The sequence below is a fragment of the Canis lupus genome, chromosome X (assembly GCF_011100685.1).
Source record: "Canis lupus familiaris isolate Mischka breed German Shepherd chromosome X, alternate assembly UU_Cfam_GSD_1.0, whole genome shotgun sequence".
NCBI lineage: Eukaryota > Metazoa > Chordata > Mammalia > Carnivora > Canidae > Canis > Canis lupus.
This window is the reverse complement of record NC_049260.1, coordinates 3618778-3645477: the sequence shown is the minus strand read 5'-3', so window position 1 is coordinate 3645477 and position 26700 is coordinate 3618778. Positions and strand designations below refer to the sequence as shown.

Below are 26700 nucleotides of genomic sequence, written 5' to 3'. Positions count from 1 at the left end.
CACTAACTGGAGAAGCCACAGGTGAAGGGCTCAGTCCCACAAGACCATTTCCACTGCAGGTGACAATTGCAACCAGCTCAGCCCCCAAGTTACTCTGTCCCCAGCTTTTCTCTGACTCGAGTACAAATCAAAGCTTCCCACAACCCCCTCCTTGGATTGCATCATTTGCTAGAACAGCTCACAGACCAAAGGGAAACATTTCCTTAATGTCTTCTAGTTTATTTGATAATAAAGGACATCATATAAAAGATACAGGTGGAGAGATTCATAGGACGAGGTCTGCGAGGGTCTCGAATTGGGAGCTTCCATCCTCCTGGAGTTGGGATGCACCACCCTCCCAACCATGGATGCGCTCAGGATGGAGAGGGGCTGGAAGGTCCAAGCTTCTAACCATGACGTGGTTTTCCTGGCGACCAGACCCCATTTTGTAGCTATGCTGAAGCCCACCACGTCTTGCCCCGTTAGAACAAAGGACACTCCTATTACCCAAGAACTTTCAAGGGACTTAGGAGCTCTGTATGAGGGACCAGGGTCAGAGGCCAAATATTAGAAGAAAGGTGCTCCCAGTGATTTAATCACTTAGGAATCCCAAGGGTTTTAGGAGCTCTGTGCCAGGAACCAGAAGCAGAGCCCCATACATTTTTTCCCTAGCATTTTACCCATCTCCATACTTTATCCATCCCATGAGGCTAACATTCTGTTGTGCGCACTGTCTCCTCTGACTCTGGCGTGCGTGATGGACCCTCGTCTCTGGCACTCATCAGTTTCTACCAAGGGAACCAGGACACCTGAGGCTTCCTAGCCACGTAAAGTTATTTTTTTCATGTTCCAGTTTTCTCATCCATAAGAGAGTTATTATGTGGAGTACCTACATCTAGAGATGTTAGCAAGACAGATAAGTTAGTGAGGCACGTAAAGTACCTTAAAATACAGGCACATGGTAAGGCAGGCTCTTCCTATTGTTATCTTTGGTCTTATCTTCCTCCCTCCTGCTCTGAAATGCTTTACCAAGGATGGCTTCATGTTATACTTAGAATAAACCCCCAATTCCTTATACTGACCTATTTGGCTTTACACGGTGAGCCTCCTGCCCACCTCCCCAGCTCCACCCCATGGCATTCTCCCATTACCACCCTGCTGGTATACCAGTTGTCTTTTGGTTTTGTGATCCAACTAAGCATGTACCAAATTAGGGCATTGCCTGTGCCACTTCCCCTGCCTGGAACCTCCTCTCTTCTTCCCACAGAAAGTGGGTTACATGCTCTCCCGTCTTCACGTTTATTAGCCCACTCTTACTCCCCTCTTGGCGCTCTGTCACATTGGAAAGCATTTTCATTTTTTGGCCCTCTTAGGTGTGTTTTAATGTTTTTCTGCCTTTCCTTAAACACATGAGTCCAGCTCAGAGGAGGTGCACCCTGGGTGTTTGTTGAAGAAATGAGTAATTACAAGACACGCTGCGGACGTTCACTGAATGAATGAAAAGCCAGAGGTTGAACGTGGTGGACAAGTGTTAGCAGCGCAGCCATCGCAGTTTCTTAGACAATATAGCCAGGCCGGAGACAGTATGAGGGAACAACTTTGATCTTTTAACCTATTTGTTGTAGAAGGAAGTTTGTCTTCCACCTAAGGGAAGCCGGTTCTTCATCAACTATTGAACTTATAAACTAGCATGATTAACCAAAAATGTGTAGTTTATTCAATATATGGATGATTTATTTCTAGATGCTATTTTTATATTATTCTTTTTTTGCTGGTTTCTGTCCCTAGACTTTTTACAATTCTTTTTCTGAAATTTTTTTAAAACAGTGTCAGAGAAAGGCTTCACGTTTCCCATTCTAGTCCATGCCTAGAAAATAGAGAGTGATAAATTTTAGGAATGTTAAGGATTTTGGAGCTTAATTATTTAATGTCTTACATGAAAGCTATAAATCTGCTGTGCTGTGCTGTTTGTTTCTACTGCTTGCTGAAGAGATGCCTTGAGTCCTTTTTCATTTTATTGTAAAGGTTTGTGTCAGAATTAGCCATGTGGACAATGAATGAATTCCTTGAATTCGTCCAAAATGTGGGTTGACTCAGGAGGAGTAGAATTGTGTAAAATTGATTATATACATTTTAAGTTATGCTTTTTATATTCCGTAGAGAAATTTCTCTCCTCGTTGTTTTTCACTCGACTTTTATAACGCTAAAAATTAAACAATTTGAACATTGTATAAAACTGGGAGCCAATCCAAGTCAGAAACAGATGTTTTATTAAATATGCATCTTTTCAAAAATGGATATAATTTGGAGGATTGTTCTGTTTGAGAGATGGGAGATAAAATTTGGGTTAGATAAATTAGGTTACTTATGTCAATTTGAACATTTATATACACATCTAGAAATATCCAGGGCGACCCCCTGAAACCTAGATATATACATTCTCTTCTTATGTGAGCATGCCTTTTTTTTTTAAAGATTTTATTTATGTATTCATGAGAGACATGCAGAGAGAGGCAGAGACACAGACAGAGGGAGAAACAGGCTCCCTATGGAAGCCCGATATGGGACTCGATCCTGGGGCCCTGGGGTCACAACCTGAGCTGAAGGCAGATGCTCAACCACTGAACCATCCAGGTGCCCCATGAGCATACCTTTTATTATTTTTTTAATAGCTACCCAAAAAATCTACCAAAATGAAAATTCCCCTCATTTTTCCTTCAAAAATTTGGTAGGTCACTGAGACTCAAAAGAAAATTAAATAACAGATGAATAAGCCTGGGATTAAAAAAAGTCTTTTTTAGAGGCACCTGGGTGGCTCAGTTGGTGAAGCATCTGCCTTTGGCTCAGGTCATGATCTCAGGGTCCTGGGATTGAGCCCCACGTCCAAGATCCCTGGTCAGCGGAGAGTCTGGTTCTCTCTCTGGTCTACTCCCCCTGCTCGTGATGTCTCTGTCTTTCTCTCAAATAAATAAACAAAAGATTTTTAAATACCTCTGAAATATATTTAGGTTTTAAAAATAAGTTTGTCTTCTCTTGTTTTTGCATATGTGTGTGCAAGTCTGGTGCAGACATTCAGTCTCGGGTGCTGCCCAAGCCTTGGGAGCCCTGAGCTGAGTCGTGGTGTGGATCCCTTGAGGGCCCTGTGAGCTCTGCGGCTACCTCCTGCTCCTGCTTCCTGTATGCTTTACTCTGACACGTGGCCCCTCTCATCCTCCTCTCTCAAGGCTCTCTTCTAAGAGTTTCTTAGAGCAGTCACCTCCACCGAGCCTGGCATTTTCTATTCCTTTTTTTTTTCTTTTAAAGAATTTATTTATTTATTCATGAAAGACATAGAGAGAGGCAGAGACATGGGCAGAGAGAGAAGCAGGCTCCCTGCATGGAGCCTGATGTAGGACTCAATCCCAGGACCCCTTGGGACGAAGGCAGACACTCAACCACCGAGCCACCCAAGTGTCCCTGGCACTTTCTATCCCTTTATGACTGGTACAAGAGCTCCTGCAATTCATTATGAGTACTTGCTCTGAGGATGCCCTCCCTCACAAGAAGACACGTCCACTGAGGACGGGGGTTGTCCTGTTAGTCTTGAGAATTCCTTTCCTGGCCTCATATCTCATTTGTGGTCTGCGCTCAACCAACACCTGTAAAGTGAAACGATAGGATTTCTAGACAAGATTTGTTACAAGTTATTTAGGTACGAAGGGATACAATCATGTCAGTGCCCTCTTGGAAAGTCAGAGGTGTATGAATGGTACCTTTTATGAAGGTATTTAGATCTTCCTATCTTATTTTCTAGGTATCCTTTGGACCTGCTACCCAGGGTGAATTGGAATGGCCATGAACGTCTTCATGAGCCTCCAAACCTTCAGTTGTAAAGATGAAAGTATATGGAGAGGGTTCCTTGAAACATTATCCTAGTGTGGGATATATCATTCCCCGTTCCACGCCTCGTATTCCTCCAAAGGTCTGTATGCTTTTGACTCATGTGTTCTCCGCATGCTAAGATTCTATCGAAATGATATAATTGTATGGTAACATTTGCTAACATATTCATGAACTCTAATATTGCTAATATATTAGTGACTCATAAATATTGCTTTAATTACTGCTTCCCCCTTTTTAATCCACCTTGACTGTTTGAAAACTATCATCGCGGGCCATGTATGTCTTTAAAAGATTCCTTCCTAGGGGCACCCGGCTGGCTCAGTCAGAAGACTATGTGATTCTTGATTTCAGGATCTTAGGTTCAAGCCCTATATTGGATGCAGAGATGACTAAACAAACAAACAAAACAGTCATTTATATTAAAAGATCCTTTTCTATGTCAATGAATACATATGAAGTACAGTGTAAGTCTTCACAGATGATAAGTATTTGATAGGGCGTCGTTTCTATGTCAAAACGAAGATTAAAAAATAATGTCACGTCACTTTCAAAATAATCGGCTATTTGTAGTCATATTTATCTGCTTTTTAAAAAAATTTATCTGCCTTTTAAGGCGTTTGATTATAGGGCATCCACTGCAAACGTAATGGTAAAATCAAGACGTATTTTGATAAAAAAATTATTTTCATCTAAAGAATTTATTCTTTAACTTTTGAGATATGCTATTCGGCACATGACTTACATCTTATAATTTTGCTTCAAATACAAGAAAGGATTCCTGCATCATGTCCCATGGTGAATCATGCAGCAGAAATCACATAGGAAAATGGAGTATTTGCGTGGACGAGAGTTGGCGATCTGCATTGTCCCTTGATTTCGATGGCTAACCCAGAGGTGGCATAATTAGTATGGATGTTGTAAAGGGTCCCTCCCTGTCTCTGACTCCTCAGCGTTGAGTTCCTCATACAAAAACCCCTCTGGGAGAATGTTACGCTGTGGGTTTGCACCTAATGGGTTAGCCATGAAGAAGAAACTAAGAGTATTTGGAACGTATTTAACCTCCTACAGCAGGAGACGTAGTACAACGTGCGTTAAGGATCGGGGGTGAGTAGGCTCCAGTAAGAGAGGTACTGGGAGATTACGGGAGAAAGGGACGCAGGACAGGTGGAAACATTCCTGACTGGGGCCGGCCAGCTTTGAATACAGCTCAGTCCAGCTACAGATGAACAGACTTCTTTCCAGGGACTTTAACTGGGCTAGACGACCACACAGTAAGCACTACATAATGGGAATATTTATTTTGTTCTATCAGTTGCTAGGTTTATCAGATTTTGAAAGAAAGCATATGTTAATATGATTAATCATTCTGTCTCACTCGTGTACCTTAAAAAAAGAATCATCAGGGCAGCCCAGGTGGCTCAGCGGTTCAGCACTGCCTTCAGCCCAGGGCCTGATCCTGGAGACCCGAGATCAAGTGCCACGTTGGGCTCCCTGCGTGGAGCCTGCTTCTCCCTCTGCCTGTGTCTCTGCCTCTCTCTCTCTCTGTGTCTCTCATGAATCAATAAATAAAATCTTTAAAAAAAAAAAAAAGAGCCATCAAAATTCAAGCAAACAGAAAGAAACAAAAGCTCAACCTTAAAATAATAATTAATGAACATTTTTCTGTGCCCCATCACAAGAAAAAAAAAAAACTGTATTGGCCAGTCAGACATAATTCATACTAATGTCTGTAGAACTTTCCTGAAACACACATGGAGTTAACTTTGCAGTTGTGTATGTAGCACTGGCCTGCGGTTTAGAGCCCAGATATGACCTGGGATTGGGTGAAGTAGGAATAGCGCCAATTTTTAAGTTGTAGTATTAATGTTACAGCGTGAGAATAGCACCTACTGTGTGCATCACTCATGCACTGTGAGGTTGTCTTTGCTATCAATATCAAATAGCCTCCTTCTCACGGACAGAAACCATGTCAGCTGTAGATTCCCACGGTGTGGGGACTGAGAATGTGGGATAGAAATGATATTCCTTGTCACACCAGAGCCCGTGTAGCAAGATAGATGGAAGGGAAACTACCTGGTGTGAGTCCAGCCCTACCTTTTGCAGCTCCGTGCTCTTGGGCTAGTTGGCTGCCTTCCCTCTGATTCCCTTTTTCCAACCAGTGTTGATAACGCCCTTCCCTACCTTCTATGCTTCTTGAGAAGATAAAAAGAGTCAGTATAGAAAGCAGTCGGTATGTGAAGTGCTGACCCACGACATATGTGTTGGCCACTATCGTTAGTTTAGTTGAAGATGCCTGCTCGATTTGGTAAAATGTGTGGTCGTGGACGTCCAGGGAGACTCAGCTCTGCCTCCGTCTGCCTCGAAGCCCATGACTTATATGACTTAGTGTGTGAACATTGGTTTTTCTAACTGTAAAACAGATGTCATGATAGCTACCCTGCACGGCTGTAGAAGGGTCAGCGATGTTGAACGCCGTCGTGATTGTTGTTACATATGAATTCATTTTCCTAAATATATTTTAATCAACAGTGCTCTTGAAACCCAGAAGAAGTAACTGTGCTAGTTGTTATGAGTAATCAGAGCATAATTAAAATAGGACCCTGCCTTCCTACAGTTTATTAATGCACTATTGGCTTGCTGCCTTTGAAACCCAAAGACCTCATCTACTTGGTACTAATATTCCTCAAGCACCATGAGAAGTGCATTAAATGAAGTAGTCTCTCTTTCCACTTACTCTCCTTCCTCGAGCTCTAAAATGGTGAGCGTCAGTCACAAGATGAGACTCTGTGAAAGAGCTCACAGGGAGCCACTTTGCCTTGTTGTGATCCTCACTTGAAAGTAGAAGGAGCGGCACGTTGCTTGAGAATCACCCTTTAAAGAGAAGAGTCCAGGTCGGGATGACAAGAATAATGCTACACGATCCTGGGGGTGACTTCTGCTCGAAGAGACACTAGTGTTGTCATAGTGGGGGCCAAGCAAACAGGGCAGTGTTTGGTCTTGCCCATCCTGACCCTTGGCTGTAGGCGAAGAACACTGGCTGCCTGCTGAGGCTTGCTTCTTGCAAGCAAACGATCTCCAAACCACGGATCGACTCTTTTCACGAATTGCATTTTTCGAGGATTTCAAAGTCTTAATTTAAATAAAGCTAGATCGCACGTAGATGTGCACTAAATTGATTGTCGTCATCAACGAAGATGTAACAGAGCCCAAATGAATACCGACGAGACACGGACTGGAAGCCTCAACCTGTCTGTTTATCCTAAATCGTCGCGCTGCACGAGGACCAGGATGGTGGGATGTGGCGTCTACAGTTAGCCGCACCTGCAGGGGTGTTGTGTCATGATTAGCAGCTTGCCTCATTAAGGACCCAGTTAAGAATCGCTCTTTGCCACTACCAGCTACTTCCGGTAACAACCCCAAAGCAAAGTTATGTGAGCAATAAGACATTGCCCTTGAAGCACGCACACTCATCTCTTTTATGGGCTGGACCAACATACCTCTTTCTTGTTTTTGTTTTAATAGGGACAAAGGTGTTGAGATGGAAAAGACGTCAAGCGGATGTCCGTGGAGGCATTTCTAAAGGCGTCTTCCTAGAAGGACGATGTAATGGTGAGTATCCGAAGGACCCATTGGCTTCTGCTGACTTCCGCTATTGATGCATTTGCAGCCTGGGTAAATCAAATCTCGCCGTGCTTTCGGGCTCCTGTGGTAGTCGGAATGGGTTCCTCCTTCAAAAATCTATTTGAAACGAACCAAAGTGCAAAGCCGTGATTTTCAAGCTCATTTGCAGCGTGTATAATGATACATGTTGGAAATTCGGGGCTTTGTAATAATTGCTTGTTCCTCCAAATAGCCACGATGTCAGCTGGGTATATCTCATTAATTAGCTGTGCATAAATGAGAGGCTCTGCTTTCTGACTCACCTTGTCTAAACAGCTCCAAAATTTACCCTCAAGCCCATTGGCCACTGGAAGCCTACTCCGATCTAGAGTGAGCATCTCCAGCTACGAGGGCATTTGAATGGTGGCCGTCCCTTCAGAATGACACCCAAATGCTAGACATGTTCTAACCCAGGCAGAGGGCCCACCGAGGCCACGGGATCTTTCTATCTGGACAACAGATCCCAACGAAGGGGAGATGGGTGGGATATATGGATGTGAGCGCTTGTTAATAAAATCGTTTCGCACTTTGAAACCTGGGCCCGTTCCTTCCCATACTTAAATTCCAGAAAGGTTGTGTTTTCGTGTGTTTCAAGTAAATGGTTATGTCTTTTCATGGCTGAGCTGTCGACTCGAGCCCTGCTGACGTGGTATTTGTGATTATATATCATTCTCATATTCATTATCTACCATTTTTTCTTAACAATTTGAGTGGCACAGCTTCCAAATATTTCCCACCATGGAGACCGCAAATGGCTTTTGGCTTCTTTACAGCCCATTGCATGACTTCCATACCTTTAGTCGGTGACAAACTTCTGTAGGATTCCTGGATTCTACAAGATTGTCAAGGTCATATTTTTTATGAGATCCTTGTTCCCAACAAACTGGATTTCTAAACTCCTCTCCCATGTCCTGCCATAAAACTTTTTTCTCCCCTAAAGATAATTTCTCAATTAACAAAGACACACGCTGTCCCCCTTTTGTTATTAACATGCAAATTTGGAAGATGATTATAGATGGCAAAATGGTTACTATTTTTAGCTTGTGTAGGTTATTTTACCAAAGGTATTCAATGTACACACACATTTCTCATCAGCACATACAGCAAATCATCATTAACAGCACATTATGTAAATTCCTTTGTCTTCTGAATTGTGCCGTGAGTTTTTTTTTCCCCCCTGTTTTTATGTCGCTTTTCAACCTGGAGGAGCGTTGCTCTCTAACGGGGGCACAGAGTCTTGGAAATCTGTCTTCCTTCTCACACGATCACATTTTGGAACGGCAGCCCGATGCAGCTCGGTCATAATCATTTCGGTAGCCGCTGTGCTAGGAGCACTCTGTTTAATATAATCAGGCTGTCCTGGTTCCAAGGAGAAGCAGTAGTAATAGGTCTGGCATCGCGCTCCGAGCCGTGGACGAGCCACAGCTCATAATGTGACAGCTCACATAATGAAACCCAAAGGGAACATTATATAAAGTGCACAATCAGGAGAGGAAAATGAGGACTTCTGAATCTAGAAAGACCTCTCACTTTTTGGGCCATGTGCACTTAGGTTCAATCTGCATTTGAAACCACCAGGCAGTATGGACACGTGTGTGCAGGAGGCTGCCTACCTGCCCGTCTGAATCGGGGCGTGCTTTCCGATCATACGTTGGGGTGGCCGGGATGAGGGGTGATCCCAAGTTGGAGCTTCTCGTGTTGTATCCTGAGGATGGCGTGGCTGGATGAACAGCTCACGGCAGGGAGTTTTCGTGTTTGTGGATTCTCAACGTGTCTACATGGGAGCTGAAAGCTCCGTGGGTCTTCATCGGGGTCATTCACGAGGTGCAGGCTTTGGCGGCCAACCACCCACATCTGTGCATTGGGGTGGGGGGCGCTGATGCCTTGATCAGGGGCTGCTGCTAGGTAGCTATTTCTGGGTGATCAGGCTTCTGATATACGTAAAGAATAGAGAGGCAGGCACCCGTTCCTCTCTGTTACGGGGAATCTGTGATTATGAATGAAGAAAAGCAACTCCTTAGGAAGGACAGATCATTCATGAAGCCTCTTGATACTTGAAAATTTCAACATATGCCACTTTAATCACATTTTCTCTACAACGTTGACTGAGCATGTTCTGGTTTTGTAACCTCTGTGAAAGGAGACTCTTTGCAATGGATTTTCTTTCTTTTTCAAAAAAATTGAAAAAAAAATTATTTAAACTCCATGAATGAGAGTTGAGTGATTCATCAGTTGCAGGTAACACCCAGTGCTCACATTCCATCCTTTGCCCTCCTTAGTGCCCATCACCCAGTTACCCCGTGCCCCCAACCCCCTTTGCGATGGATTCTTATAGGGATCTGGGATGGTCTTGGGGAACCAGCATTAGAAATCCCTTGATTTTATTCCCAAGATGGCTTGGTTCATCTCAAAACTGATGACCAAGGAAAAGTCCTTCCACGGTGGCTCTGGACTCATAATTTTCATTTTCGGGTGAAGTCATCCAGAGATGAGCCAGGAGTTGGGAAGTCCAGTATGATATGGAAATGAACCTATGAGTATTTTGAAGATCCTGATGAGGACTACTCATCGCCTAAGAATAAATTTGAATGCTGAGATAGTTTGTTTATGCTCTTTGTAGTTCTGAACACAGTATGCCAACAGATCTATCTATGCCAATGGATCTTTTATTAAATATTTTGTGATTCAGGGACGCCTGGGTGGCTCAGTGGTTGAGCATCTGCCTTTGGCTCAGGACGTGACCCCGAGGTCCTGGGATCGAGTCCTGCATCGGGCACCCTGCTTCTCCCTCTGCCTGTGTCTCTGCTTCTCTCTGTGTGTCTCTCATGAATAAATAAATAAATAAAATCTGTAAAAAAAAATATTTTGTGATTCAGAGGGACACAGTAGTTCTACAAATCCACTTGGTACAGTAACTGGGATCAGAGTTAAATATAGAAATATAAAATTTACATAAATATAATAAATAATGTAAATATACGTAATTTTATTATACATGTTATCATATAAATAGAAATACTTTGTTTTGGGGTCTCCTCGATCCTTTTCCTTTCAACTATTTTTCTGAACCCATAATCTTTCCTTTGTACCAACACAATACTGCTTGCCTCCCCCCTGCCAATTTAATGCTGCTTTTCTGTCAAAATGATCTATTTCAGAATAGAAAAAAAAAGGGGGGGGGCAAGTGTATCTAGTTAAGTAGATCATTTTACACTATTTATGAGTTATTTATGCATAAGTTAATTTTGTTGCACTCTGGAGGACATAAATGAACTCAGCTTTCGGGTAAATGACCTCAATACATGTAGAGGCATAAGGGGAACCAGCTATGGCCTGTGGGCAGGTCACCTGTTTTTATAAAGTTTTATTGGAACACAGCCACACCTTGGCATTGACTTTTTCCTCTACAGCTCTTTTACACGGCTATGCCAGGGTTGAATGATGGTTCAAGAGCACAGGGCCCGGAAAGCCAAAAATACTTAAGTGCTATGAGTTTTGCCAATCCATACTTTAGGGCATGGCATGATTCTTTGCAGGGTAGGAAGGCCGTTGATGGTGAACAGCTTGGTTTCACAAATCAGTCACGAATGGAAATACTACATTATTATATATGCGTGTATATATAATACATGTATATACGTACGTACATGCATATAATAGACGTGTATGCGTGTATTATGTACGTGCACATATGTAGATGATATATGCATATGTACATAGATGTTTTCCCTTTGGGAATTCTATTAATGCCTCCTCTACATACAACCTTTCAGACACAGAGCAGGTGTTTGTGACCATGCATCAGTGGGGGCTGGGAGCACTCGGGAATGGCACCTGTGGAATCTCTAGTCACCGGAGAGAGATTTGATGACCATCCACACAGCACGTGTGAGGCCGCTGACACACCGCTCAGCACGTGTCCTCTTTAGCTTTTGTAGCAGTAGATTCCGATTGCTGTGTCTGTTAGGGCTCAGGTTTACAATGAAGCCAGTTGACCGTGGGGAGCCACCTTGACTGATGTTACCATGGCCCCAGTCCACTTGTCTTGTGATCTAAAAAGAAAAGAACAGTTGATTAAGTGCAGGCAATTATTGTGATTTTTTTTTTTCTTCTGCTTCACTAAACTTTTGAACCAAGTGCATTTCCTAAAGTTAAAACCAGGGAGTTCATTGATTCCATCTTTGGTGTGTTTGAGAATTTGAGAGCAGCATAATTCTGACTCAGCATGCTTCCCTGAAGTGGGTAATTAATATCAATAGGGAATGGGGTTGTTTTGTTTTTCTCTGGCAGGTTGTTGGATGTCATACTTGGCGTGCTGTGGTAGTAAATATTAACAAAATATATTTCGGTTGCAGATGATTGAGGATCTTTTGCTTAAGAATGTTCCTTTCATATGCCCTATTTCTTTCCTTTTCCGTAGTGAGTGCTGAAACAGGATTTTCCATGATGTCCCTAAGTATGAATTGATTTAACCATGACGTGGGGTGGGTGGGGGAATGCAAAACTTAGGAGTTTGAGAGGCCAAATGTCCCCTCGTCCCCATGAACCTGGTTAATATACTAGCCTGGAGCAGTGTTCATCCTTCCCTCACCTGAACCTTCAGTGTCCTTAGCATGCAGTTGGAAATTGAAGTATTAAATTTTCACTCTTCACCCCATATCTAGCACACTGCATGGCACACAGGAGATTCTCGGGAAGTGTTGGGTGAGTGCAAGTCAATGTGCTCAGCCGTGTTGTTTTGGAGCGGGGGTAAGATCTCGTCCTGGCTCAGCAGGCCACGTGGGCCAGTGACAGTGCACAAACCCTCTTACCTCCTCCCATCCCTTCAACTGAAAAGGGAAAGGAGTGAGCCTGCATGATGGCCCCTTTTGTCCGGCCTTGTCTGAAGCTTCTCTACAGATTAGCCCAGAGCTGACCACCCTCTGAGAGGGTGCAACCTTTTTCTATTAAGCAGAAAATCCTTCTGCAGTTCTTTCTTAATATCATTACATCATTGCAAAAATATGTGATGGCTCAGTAAGAGGGTTCTGACCGCTGACTAGGATATGTGTGTTGGGGAGGGTTTCCCACACCATGAAGCAGGTCTCTGACAGCAGCTGAGTGTCCTACAATTCAACCTGATGCCAACACTGTCTACCTGAGGACAGTGTCAGACCTCACAGGGTCAGGTCTCAGCCCTACAAGACTGGCCAGCCGACACTTCAGATACCAGTTGCAAGTACTTGTGCTTCTGACCCACAACGAGCTGTATAGATCAGAGCCTTCCAACGACCCCCTCCTTGGGTTCCATTAATCTGCTAATTTGTAACTTTACCTTGGCAGCTGGTTCACAGAACTCAGAGAAACATGGTACTCACCAGATCAGAGGCTTATTATAAAAGGCTATAGCTCAGGAACAGCCCAGTGGAAGAGACGCACAGAATACGTATGGACACAGGGCACGGAGCTTCCATAGTCTTTCTACATGTGCCTCTTCCCCCAAACCTCCCCATGTTCACCACCCTTGGAAGCTCTCTGAACCCCATCCTTTTGGGTTTTTATGGAGGCTTCTTCATTTACACAGGCATGGTTGATTCAATCATTGGGCATTGGTGATTGATCCAACCTCCAGCTTTTCTCTTCTTCCCCAGGGGTCAGAGGCAGGTAGGTCAGAGATAGGAGAGAAAGTTCTAACCCTCTTTTTTTTTTTTTTTTTAAGTTTTAACCCTCTAATCAATCACAGGGATGTCTCTACTAGCAACCAGCACCCAATCCTAGATACTTTCCAAAAATCACCTCATTCACACACCAATAGCATCTTTAGCCTTCTCACCACCTAGTAAATTCCAAGGGTTTTAGGAGTTCTTTGCCAGAAAGATGAAGATCAGACATATTTTTCTTATTACAAATCACAAACATCACATTCAGGAAACCAAACCTTTTATTTTCACCCAGAGATGAATAAGTATTATTTTCTCCCTGAATTTTGTGAATCTGGAATAAAAAGAAAATAAATACAATCTCTTACGGCCTTTGTCTATAGGTAGTAGGCATTTGGAAGCAATGAAGTGTAGACTCTACAAAGTTTTTTTTTTTTTTCTTTTCCATCTGGTATTTGTTCTAGTCTCATATATATGCACCGAAGAATATAAATTATTTAGCATTGACTTATCTGTAATTAAGTCTTCTAAATGGACTAGTATTTTAGCTGCTATATTTTCTTCTCAATTACTTAGAAAATTCAAGCCTTCCTTGGGGAATGCTTAGTCTTTCACTTCTGCTTTTAATGGTAATTGATCGGCGTGTTCAAATTATGCTGTTCTGGGAAGAAGGTTAACAAATAAAATCTGGCAAGGTGATAAGCAAAGGGCGTCAGATGAATGAAGAGCACTCTGTGTCCAAGATGTGTGTCCTCATTAATTTCTTACCTTTCCAAAGTTACAGATTCATAGTGAAGATAAAGTTTACAAATGGGAAGTGTGCTGGCTTCAGAATAGGTATTCCTGTGATCTGTCACTATTAGGATTTTTGTTTAAAAGCCTTTTATAATCATGACTTTGATAGAGGTCTTGACGAATTTAGTTCTTTTCCTTTTAAAGATTTATTTTGTTTTAGAGGAGTGAGAGAGAGAGAGCAGGGGGAGGGGCAAAGAGAACAAATGAGAGAGAATCCTCGAGTTGACTCCCTGCTGAGCGCAGAGCCCGACCTGGGGGGACCTGGGGGGACCTGGGGTTCGGTCTCATGACCCTGAGATCATGACCTGAGCCAAAAGCAAGAGTCAGATTCTTAACTGACTGCACCATCCAGGCGCCCGTATTTTAATTTTTTTGATAAGACATCATAAGTTTAAAATATTTAAACCAAATACTTGCCCAAAAACTAATGAATGAGGGGACTATAGCTGACAGTGAATAACTGACATTTATCATTTTATGCTTGGAAACCTCAGATCACCGTAAACATCTTACTGTGCCGATCATCGATCATGTTTTACCATCAACAAGTTGTGTCAGGTACTTAGAAACCATTACCATTTGTGTGGTTAAGTCCTAGAACCAGTCTTGGAAATGATGAGACATCGACCATCGCTTACACTTTTTAAAAGGAATGAACTATCACTGAGTTGGAATTCTAGAACATCTGGCCAGGATGAGAACTGATTTAAGGAGGAAGTCAGGGGATCCCTGCGTGGCTCAGCGGTTGAGCGACTGCCTTTGGCCCAGGGCGTGATCCTGGAGACCCGGGATCGAATCCCACGTCAGGCTCCTGGTGCATGGAGCCTGCTTCTCCCTCTGCCTGTGTCTCTGCTTCTCTCTGTATCTCTCATGAATAAATAAATAAAATCTTTTTTTTTTTTTAAGGAGAAGTCAGTTTATGTTAATTTCATCAAAAGTGCATGAGAACATTTGAAGTCATTTTCAACAGCGAGGCCATCTTCTCTTTGTGTCGCTGAAGATCAATGAATTGATCTTAGATTTTAAGGAGCAATTGGGGCAATTCTTTCTTGTATGGAGATGGTTAAACTGCTTTCAAAAGAAATTTCTTTTTTTTTTTTTTTTCCAAAAGAAATTTCAAACTGATTCAACTGTTCAGGGCTGAGAAAGTGAACTCCAGCTCTAATGGCGTACATGTCCTCGCCAATGCCTTGCGCTAGATCCTTGTTGAGGATCTTTCATATAGGATTCTTTTTTTTTTTTTTTTAAGATTTTATTTATTTATTCATGAGAGACACAGAGAGAGAGAGAGAAACACAGGCAGAGGGAGAAGTAGGCTCCATGCCGGGAGTCTGACATGGGACTCGATCCCAGGTCTCCAGGATCAGGCCCTGGGCTGAAGGCAGTGCTAAACCGCCGAGCCACCCAGGCTGCCCTCATATAGGATTCTTATGTTCCCTGTGTTTGGAGATGCAATGGCAATCTTTCACATCCAACAGGCACCATCCCGCTGCTCTGTGCCTGTTCTGTATTTCTTAAACAACTAAGTCACAGTTACCCTCCCCCATTTCTACTCTTTCCACCAGGTGTTAATTCCTCACGGCTGCTGTGATACATGATCATGACCTCAATGGTTTGAAGAGCATGCCTTAATAAAAACAGGTCTGGAGGTCTGTTGTTGGGGGCAAGCACCAAAGTGTCCCCCGGGGTTGGTGCCTTCTGGGAGCTCTAGGGGACAATTCATTTCCATGTGTTTTTGCACATCAAGGAGCTGCCATTCCTTGGCGTGTGGCCCCATGTCACTTCATCCCTCTGCTTTACTGCACACATCTGGTCACATCTCCTCTGACTTGACTCCTTGCTTCTTTCTTCTATTAAGGACCTTATAATTCCTCTGCACTCAGCCAGATCGTCCAGCACCATTTCCCTATCTCAAGATCCTACATTTAACCACAATTTGCAAAGTCCTTGTAAAATCCTTTGCCATGGAAGGCTATATATAGTTGACTCTTGAACAATATGGATCTGAACTGTCAGGGTCCTCATACACGGAATTTTTTTTTTTTATCAATACAGTCTTATAAATGTATTTCTTCAATCTCGTGATCTTCTTTTTCTTTTTTCTTTTATTTATTTTTTTAAATTTTTATTTATTTATGATAGTCACACAGAGAGAGAGAGAGAGAGAGAGAGAGAGAGGCAAAGACATAGGCAGAGGGAGAAGCAGGCTCCATGCACCAGGAGCCCTACGTGGGATTCGATCCCGGGTCTCCAGGATCACGCCCTGGGCCAAAGGCAGGCGCTAAATTGCTGCGCCACCCAGGGATCCCCTTCTTTTTCTTTTCTTAAAGATTTTATTTATTTATTCATGAGAGACAAAGAGACAGAGAGAGAGAGAGGCAGAGACACAGGCAGAGGGAGAAGCAGGCTCCTCGCAGGGAGCCTGATGCGGGACTCGATCACAGGCCTCCAGGATCATGCCATAGGCTGAAGGCAGGTGCTCAACTGCTGAGCCACCCAGGTGTCCCATTCTTGTGATTTTCTTAAGAATGTTTTCTCTACCTTACTTTGATGTACAAATACAGTCCATAATGCATAAAGCATACGAAATATGTGTTGACTATGTTAGTAAGGCTTCCAGTCAACAGTCAGCTGGAAGTAGGTACATTCTGAGGGACTCAGAAGTTAGATGTGGATTTCCAGCTGCACAGGGGTCAGTGCCTGGTTGCTCCAGGTTCAGGGATTCTGGGAATTTGGACGTGCATGACTTTGAGGGGAACATTATTCAGCCTACCACACACAGTAGGCCACGATCTTGTGAGTGCCTATAGATGCATCTCAGCTGTCTTCATCAGTGACCTCCAGGACATCTCTCCCCTTCCTTGGGATCTTCTCATCCCTGATGAGCTCTTGTTTCTCCTCCTTCTTCCAAAGGCTGCTTCCAGAGCCCTCTTCCCTTCTCTTGCTCCCCACTCCCCTTCCTTCTTTGCTCTGTCTCCTTTTGGAATCCTCCCCTCTGTACTTGAGGGAGGCTGTGTCTGGATGTCCCCTCCTTGTGTGAATAAAGACCAGGGGGCTGTTGGAATGGCCTCTGGTGACTTGGCTCTAAGCCTCCTATTGCACCCCATTTCCGACATCCTTCCACATGCTCTATCCTGGGCAGGTCCAACCATTCAGAACCTTCCGGAACCAGCAGTATTGACTCTTGCCCATTTACTTATGGGAATTATTTTCCACCACCATCCCATCTGACACAGTGCCCCCTACAGACAAAAGTGATTTATTAAATTAATTGAATTAATATTTAATTATCGAATTTATTTTATTTATGACAGAGCATTATTTTATTATTGAAGTCGATGCATAGCAACAGTCTCATGACTTTGCCCCATCTCTTACAAGCATATTCATATTCATTCCATGGTATGTGCATCTCCGTGTGAGGTATATTGTAACGGGTTACTACGGAAGTCATTAAAGTGGAGGGTTCTTTGTATCATCTGCTAAAATTTATTAACATGCATGCACAGTTGTCAAAAGAGGGCCAGTGTTCCAAATGACCTGAACCGTCCTCATTCTGCACAGCCCCGTCCTCATGCTCTGGAAAGCCGTGGATGCACCAACGATGGTGAGACTGAGGTTCTCCCCAAAGCACAGAGACTTATCATCGCTGTCACTTTACAGGCACACGGACAAACTATTGGTGAATGCAATCGTGTTTGCCCCGGGAATCCTTTACCTTCACTTTACTTAAAGAAAAATATAGGCCAAGGTAGTGGGAATGAAGCGATAACTGTGTGCGTATGGCTTTGCTCCAGGGGACATTCTAAAGAGTAATGCTTTCAAAATAACATCAAGAAATCAAAGTGAAAATTGAAAAAAAAAAAAATGCCGTCAGCCATTTAGACCTTGTGAAGGTCATGTGGAGAACCGCTTACCTGGAGTTTACAGCAACTCTGACATCTCTTTGTTTTTTGTTTTTGTTCTTTTGTTTTGTTTTGTTTTGAGAAAATCATAGTCAAAGAGATTCTTTTTTCTTTTTTTTAATTTTTTTTCTTCTTAACATAGTTTCTGCTGCTACTTTCTATGTTTATAAACAGTAAATGAATGCATTCAGCATCCGTTATGTACAATAAGCAGACATAGCCTGCATTACATTGGATGCCTTTCACTATGGTTTAGTGTAGCGCTCGCTCACATACATGAGCACTTAGCACTTTTGTTCTCTGTAGTTTTCTTGTGTGTTAAAGCCTTTTCAAATTGGACCCTTTTCCCAAAGCTACACATCCATTTTCCAATCACAAAATGAGGTGAATGTATTAAAATCTTGAAGGGAATCTCAGTGACCGAATATTAATTTATTTTTTAAAAAATTTTATTTATTTATTCATGAGGGACCTAGAGAGAGAGGCAGAGACACAGGCAGAGGAAGAAGCAGAATCCTCGCAGGGACTCGATCCTGGGACTCCGGGGTCACGCCCTTGAACTGAAGGCAGACGCTCAACTGCTGCGCCACCCAGGTGTCCCAGAACATTGATTAATTTTAATCATGTCTCATGAGCTCTGAAAAAGTGGTCAGTTGTCTTCAGTGATAACTGAAGTGATAACTAGTAGATGACAGGGAGTCATAAGGAGATGTTCTTGGGGAAGGCAGAGAGGGACCCCACGTCACAGCTTTGTAAGCTGAGAAAAGCTACTTCCTTCTCCATCTTATTTTTTCACTTGGCTTCAACCCGAACTTTGATGGTGTCCTCGTGATTTGCACTTGCCTTTTTTTTTTAAAGGTTTTATTTTATTTTTTAAGATTTTATTTATTTATTCATAGACACAGAGAGAGAGAGAGGCAGAGACACAGGCAGAGGGAGAAGCAGACCCCATGCAGGGAGTCCAGGGGTCTCCAGGATCACACCCCAGGCTGCAGGCGGCACCAACCACTGCGCCACCAGGGCTGCCCTGCACTTGCCTTTTGTTCTGGGAGAGAAGTACCTGCTGTGTCCACCTGATTGACCCAAGAGGCCAGGTATTGGGCAGCAAGTAGTCAATCATGAGAAATCTGAGCTCATTGAGAGCCCACTGAGCAGATGAGGATGGTGTGAACCCAACACTGTGCAAATGAGGGCATCCGACTCCATGAACACCCATCCAGTGTGACCAGATCAGGGTACCCCACATGCACATCGGGCAATTCCAACATCTGGGCTTCTCTCCCTTACCAACGCCATGAAAATTACATACGTAGCAGGACTCTAAATTTTAGCCTACTGTATTTTCTTTTCTTTTCTTTTTCTTTTTTTCAAAAAAAAAATGACTTCTTCAAAGCCCTTGACACTCATAAGAGGTGGTTGACATTTAGGATGGCATGATCTTGCTGCTGGGATGACGTTACTAGAAGCCTTATCCCTGTCTCCTGAGTATATTAATATTTTATAGCTTTTGTCAACAAAATATGCCTGATTTTCCTTACCGTGCCATTCTCAGTGGTTTGGTGTTTTGTTTTTTTTTTTTTTTTAGGTCTTATTGTATAGGAGCTTTTTCTTAGCTCAGACCTTCAAAAGCTTGACTTGATGTTATCTCTTTGCCAGTAGCATGGAATTTACTTTCCTCGGTTTTACCTGGGTTATGAGAACTACCTCAGTGCACACACACACACACACACACACAATTGACAAGATCAATATATGCTTAGCATTTCTATATCCTACTCGTTTTTAGGATAAGTCAGCGAGGGAGGCATGTTTCTCATGCTCTTTTGAACTGTGCACATAATGTTGAACGATGCTGACTCTGGTCATAGGAGTGGCTGTCAGTACATTACATTAGGTTACATTAGGATACCTTATTTTAAAGAAATGAAATAGTCAGTGGCCACTAGAATAATTATGGGTGCATTTGTTTGCTCTGTGGCTTTTGACCTTCCTTTCACACGCGTGGCCCTATCTGATTGTGCCGACAGGTTAGGCAGAGGTAGCTTGTCCATTTCCCATGAGTAGAAACTGAACTTTAAGGAAGTGAAACGGTTGCCAGAAAAATCACGGTGGGCTCTTGTTCAGTGATTGTCTTGTCCATTGTGTGTACAAGGATCACAGGAGATGGCGCCTTCCTAAAAGGAGCATGAGTGATAAAATCAATATATGAATGCGGACGTGCATCCGCTTCTCTTCGCGGCGAAGCACATTGTGGTATTTGCTCAGGCATCAGAATTTGGTGGATGAACATCATAACCTTTGATTGTGCTGAAGTATGTTATCTATCCTGCATTTTATCTCAGGTGGTCATGGAAACCGTGGTCATATTCGGGAACACATGGGGAGAGTGCTATGACCTGGCCAGGTTCATGACACCCCCCCATCGTCGGGTGTGTCAACTTTATAGGTGCCTCCTGGTGTTCTTTAAAAATGCCCAGAGTTTCTCCCACCTCTAAGCAGTTTTTCATGTTCAAAGGACGTGACTCTGCGTGAGTAATCTGTTATTTGGCAACTGACTAGAATTATAGATAAATCTGGACCATCCTATACAGGAAATACACACATGCCAAGATATATTAGAATGCTTGTGGAATCAAAACAATGATAGATGGAATCGGATACTATTTAAATGCTTATTATATAAGGGGGATTGTGTATCTTCATGAGTGTCATTTTTTTTTTTTTTCACCATGCCACCCTAGCATTCTAGTCCTGAGCCCGGCGTTATCTCTTTGGGCCATCAACCATAACAGGGCCTGACACTGAGATAGCTTTTCATCTGTGCCAGGACCCGTTCCAAGTGTGTTTTATATATTAACTCAATCACCTCAACCACTGTATCCAGCAGTTACCATCCATATTGGTTGCCAGCATTCGTATCGGCCGCTACGGCAGGTTACTACAAACTCAGGGGCTTAAGACAACACACACTTACTAGGTTTGCACTTGTGGAGTTCAGGAGCCAAAGTGGCGTTCAGAAGTTCAGCAAGAGCTAAAATCAACATGGCAGCAGGGCTGCATTTCTTCCTAGGTTCTAGGGGAGAATGTGTTTCTTTGCCAGGGCTTCCAGAGTCTGCCCCATTCCTTGGCTCATTGCCCCCTCTTCTATGTCCAGAGCCACTGGCTTGAGTCCTTTCCAATGATCATCTCCCTGGGTCTCCCTCTACTCTGTCCCTTGTTCTCTTCAAAGCATGCTCTTCCTGCCATTGGGCCCACCTGGGTGACCCAGGATCATCTCCCCTCTTCTGTGTCCCTTGTTCTCTTCAAAGGATCCTCGTCCTGCCATTGGGCCCACCTGGGTGACCCAGGATCATCTCCCCTCTTCTGTGTCCCTTGTTCTCTTCAAAGGATCCTCGTCCTACCATTGGGCCCACCTGGGTGACCCAGGATCATCTCCCCTCTTCTGTGTCCCTTGTTCTCTTCAAAGGATGGTCTTCCTGCCATCGGGCCCACCTGGCTGACCCAGGATCATCTCCCCTCTTCTGTGTCCCTTGTTCTCTTCAAAGGATGGTCTTCCTGCCATCGGGCCCACCTGGGTGACCCAGGATTATCTCCCGATGTCAAGGTCAGCCAATTAGCACCCATAATCCTGTCTGCAACCTTTGTTCCTATTTTCTACATAATGTGACATATTTAGAGGTTCTGGGGATTAACACAAGGGTGTCTTCAGGGCGCCATCATTCTACCTACCACGCAATTATGATCTTTACTTTAGAGCTGAGGAAACTCAACCCTGAAAGTTGAATAGCTTAACCAAGGTCATTGGGTGACTGTGTGGTAGAGGCATGGGAAAGTATGAGCCACACCGTGAAGCCAGGAGAGCATGGCTGTCAGGGCTGGGGGTAGGACACATACTTACCTCAGATCCTTGGGAATCCCAAATCAGTAGGTGGCTGCCTTTTGACCTTCAGTATGAAAGAATAGGTACAGGCAATGGGTTAGAAATAAGGGGTGGGGTGGGGGAGGAGAGTGAAATTCATAATGACAGTAAAACAATATTGAACCAGAAATATTAAGCCAATCTGAACAATTTCCGAGTCCTGGTTTTGTTTTTTTTTTGTTTTTTGGTTTTTTTTTGTGTGTGTGTGTGTGTGTATGGAAACAGCAGGCACAAACTTCCTCAAAATCTGAGTTTAGTAGGTACTCTTTTTTCCCCTAGATGATTGGAAATTTTACATGAATTATCAGAAGAAAAAGATGTCTAATGATTATCCAGACGCAGGATATGGAGGAAATGACATGCTCAAGATTTATCGGGAAGCCCCTCCTCTCTCCTTCGCAGGCACTTTGATCGCGGCTTCAGACATGCGTTAATTGCTTCCATAAACTTGTAAATAATATTTCCACAACATGAATGGAAAACTTTCTCAGTAATCCTTTTTGTTTTGCCGGTTCTGGCTTTTATTTTAAATATTCAATTTCGCTGATGTATTTTAAGAACTCAATTAAATTACAGAAGGATTGATTTGAAGTCAGCAACCTCTTTATATTAATGCTGCCAAATATCCCTTTAACGTAAGAGTGCTAAGAGGCACCAGAAAATTTAAAGCTCAATTAACACTGAGGGGTTATATTATTTAATCGTTTCAGCTCTACTGCATAGTGTGCTATAACACTGGAAGGTCTTTATATCCTCGTTGCGGGGGGTAGGGGGGTAAGAGCACAGGATTTAGAAAAAAAAAAAAGGTGTGAATACTGGCACCACCTCTGTCTCCTTGGACAGGTGTCAACATCTTGGACCATTTCCTTCTCTGTAAAATGGGTAGAGTGGTGTTGCTCTCATGGGACAGCTGTGTGGAGCAGATGAGAAAACCAGGTGTTCAGACAGGAACTTTGTTAGCATGCCCCCCAAATAACCTTCATTTCTGGGGTCCATAAATACTTTGTTTACTTGAAGGTTTCTTTGTGAGGTGCCTGGGTGGCTCAGATGGTTGGGCTCAGATCATGCTCTAAGGTCCTGGGATTGAGCACCACTCCCCTGCCCCCACCCAGCTCATGTTCCCTTTGATGAATACATTAAAAAATCATTTTTAAAAAAGGTTTTTTTTTTTTTTTTTGGTAATGAGATGATAGTGTTTGAAAATTAGGGCTTTATATGTTTAGAACACTTTTGGGTTCACCACAAAATTGAACGGAAGGTAGAGAGATTTCCCATATGCCCCCTGTCCCCATGGATGCATAGGACCTTCCCTGTTATCCACATTCCCCACCCACACATATATGTACATGTTATTTTCACCAAGGATGAACCTACAAGGACACATCATTATCCCCTAAACTCCATAGTGGGCTTTAGGGTTCCCTCTTGGGGGTGCACATTCTGTGGGTTTGCACAAATGTGTAAGGACCTGTATCCAGCATGACAGCGTCATACAGAGTACTTCTGTTGCCCTAAATTTTCTCTGTGCTCTGCCTAGGCGTCCCTCCCACGCCCACCCCAACCCACCCCACCCCAACCTACTGATCCTTGTGCTGTCTCCATGGTTTTGCCTTTTCCAAAATCTCCCGGAAGCTAGAATCATACAACCCTTTCAGATTGGCTTCTTTTGCTCAGGAAAGTCCATTTCAGATTCATGCACATCTTATCATACGTGGCTTGATTGCTTACTTCCTTTTAGCCCTGAGCACTATTCCGTTGTCTGGATGGATCCCAGTTGATCCATTCACCTAGTGAGGGACATCTTGCTTGTTGCCAAGTTTGGGCTCTTATGAATAAAGCCACTATAAACACCCATGTGTGGGTTTTTGCATGGATCTAAGGATTTGACTTTTTTGGGTAAATACTGAGGAGTGGGATTGCTGGAATATACATTATTTGTCACGTTCTCTAAAAGGGAAGAAGCTACTTCTTTTTCTTGACTTCTGAAACGGCTATGTGCACTGGGAATGCAAATGCACTCAGCAAAATAATTCTTCCGAAGACAGTGGCAGCGTGTTTGCCGAAGGGATTAATCAGACCTATTTTTAGGGTAGCATTTCTAGCACGGAAAAGCAAGCAAATAAGAGGAGGCATATGGAAGGGCCCACTTCTCTGCAGACCAGCCCGCCGACATCATCTCTCTGGGGGAGGATGGTGCAGTAGGCACCTCGAGCTTACTGACATCTACATTTACGATCACACGTGTCTTCGTAACAAATCTCTACCATGGCGAGTTTGAAGGAATAGATCAATGCAATAAATCATCGATGCTACAGAAAATTACATCTGCTCCCTTGTCATCTGCTTTCTTTTCCCTACATGCAAATGTTTCCCACATCTTTTGCAACCTTTCCCTGTGTAAGCTTCTCTTCTGCAGAAAATGTATGGGATTTAATTTTCTGTAGATGTAATCCTAAAATTGGAAAGTTAATCCCACAGCGCTGTTTAGATAAGCCACCGAGTTTTCATTTGCAAATTAAAGGATATGGAAATTGTCATAGATGGCTGATATATTTTGTATAAAAGACTAAAGGGCCAGAGAATGTCTGTAATTCTGAATGAATGCACTGTCTGGTGTTTTTGCAAACAGCTGGATCGCATTCTTCTGCTTTGATAGGCATTTCTGTTTAATAGTTTCTTTTCTGTACTTCTGAAAGTCATCTCTGTGCTTCTCATTCTGCGGAAATGAAGGGGGATCAGCAGCATAACTGGTTGGCTAGATACCCTTATTCCCAGCCTGCGTTGACATCAGTTTTGCCACTACCTCAACGAGGTGGCAATGTCTTGGATTTTGCATTACATTGTGCTGGATTTGGGGGACCGCTTGCTCCCATGTAGCATATTAGCATATTCATTGACTTTAGAGCTTGTCCAGAGACCTGCAAACAGTTCCACTGGATGGCCTGTTCTCTAAATACATACATGAGGTTCTTACTCAGATTTAGATGGGACACCTCAGCACTAGTGGCCATTAGGAGCCCTTTTGACAACATCTGATGGACAGGACACAGTTTGCAGTCTGGAGCTGTTTGGATGACGTAGGTGGAAGAAAGTGAGAATATTAACTGAGGAAAGTTTAGAGCTCAACGTTGGCACACGTATTTTGTTTGCATTCCGTATCCTCACCCTCACTCCCGGGGCTGTCCTATTTTTCTATCTAAATTTTCACTTTTAGCCCTACCTGGTTATTTAAAAATTGCTTTAATCTCGTTGTATTAGATGCATCTGTGCCAGATACAAATGGAAAACAAAAAGAAATATGACGTGCGATGTAAGAAGAATGAAATAATGCACGAAATATATTCAATCAAGCCAGGTCTTAAATGACTTTGGAAAGCATTTACTTTGATGTAATGAAATTGCATCTCGTACAGAGCATTCTCCATCCTTCAGGGTGGTATAATAGCGCATCATCTTATGCTACCCCAACATCTCTCTTGCTAGTTTCCTTTTTTTAGCGCAGGTCCTTGTATTGCATGTGGGGCTATTTCTATCAGAGTAAGGAAGAGAAATTGTTTCCATGGTGGTGGAGAAGTCTGTGTTTCTCTTCATCCAGGTTCGATTGAACACATCCATTGATCTTGTTACCTCTTCGAAAGCTCTGTGCTCAGTTGAAGTTCTGTGAGGCCACAGATTTCCATTCTGTGTGGCGAAGTAGTGTCCTTTGGCCAACTCCTCAGGAAACAGAAGAAATTTATTCTGGAGGAATTCAACCCAGACAAGAAGCACCAGGCACTTGAAAATTAGTGGAGTGAGCAGTCGGTACTTAGCCTGGAAACTAGGGAATTATATACACTTTGCTTGCCAGTGGCCTGTCAGCCTTTTCTCTCCCCTTCTCCCCCGCAGGGTGAAAGCCACTGCACTCGCACAAACAGATACCGGAGGAATCTTTTTTTATGGGGAAGCCGAACAGGCAGTTTCTTCTGAAAAGAATACCATACATCGCATTCAAAGACCATTTGAGTCAATTGCTTTTTCATTGTACAAAAGTCCACCTGCTGAAAACCCCCACATAGAGCTTATTCTCAAATGAGAAAAGATAGTCTTAATCCTACATATTCTAGGGAAACCTTTAGTAAGAGAGTCTAAAGATAGCCAGTCGATGGATGAAGCACACAAAGCATCAAATAGAAGACACACACACAAATCTCTACTCTGTAATTTGTGGGGGATAAGCCAAAATATTGATCCTTCAAAGAAACAAACAAAGAAATGAGGGTCTTATGAAAAAGTCACATGATAGGCACACCTTGAAGACCTGGATTGGGAAACAAATAGGAGGATATTTCCTGTTGGTAAAAGCTAATGAGGGAGCAATGGGGGAAAAAAATGAAAGAAAATTAAAACTCAACTCGGGATTTTGTCATACATGCAGTAATTCCAGAAAGAGGTGGAAATGACTTCTAAATAATTTAATTTTCCCTCAGTATCAAAAAACTCGAGCTTCTTGATTTTATGGCACATGGGATGCCCAGCACATGAATAGAATGAACCTCACTCCCAAACACGTTGTCCTGGGATTTCAGGACAGTAGCGATGTAGAGGAGAGGCCGAGAGCTTGGGGTCCTCAGAGTGGTTGGGGGAGCATAGGAAAAACCAGAACAACGCATTAATAGTCAAGAGTTAGAATGGCACGGGACCCTTCCAAGTCCTTACTGGAAATTCGGAGACAGAGAAACACTTCCCCAGTGGTGAGAAAACCGATTTGACAATAGAGAACTCTATTATGAACCAAACTGTCAATGTGAAGTCAGAGTAAAGAAATGTTTACTCATGCAGGATCTCAAAAGACTCAGCTTTCATGCACTCTGTCTCGGAAAGCTGAGAAATGAGCTGAGATTATGTCTTCCCTCAAGTAGCAGAGTAAATAAAACAGAAAGAC

General features: G+C 43.1%; 1 protein-coding gene across 7 annotated transcripts in view; it reads left to right on the top strand.

Annotated features, from left to right (window-relative positions):
- The window catches only part of NLGN4X (neuroligin 4 X-linked), a 353807-nt gene that overhangs the window by 85400 nt on the left and 241707 nt on the right, over positions 1–26700 (top strand). For 6 of the 7 annotated variants that reach the window (XM_038586740.1, XM_038586743.1, XM_038586741.1 and 3 more), the window contains 2 exons: positions 3773–3940; positions 7384–7470. The gene's annotated coding sequence lies outside the window, so the exon portion shown is untranslated. The remainder of the gene's footprint in view (positions 1–3772; positions 3941–7383; positions 7471–26700) is intronic. The other variant, XM_038586745.1, reaches the window with a different exon arrangement.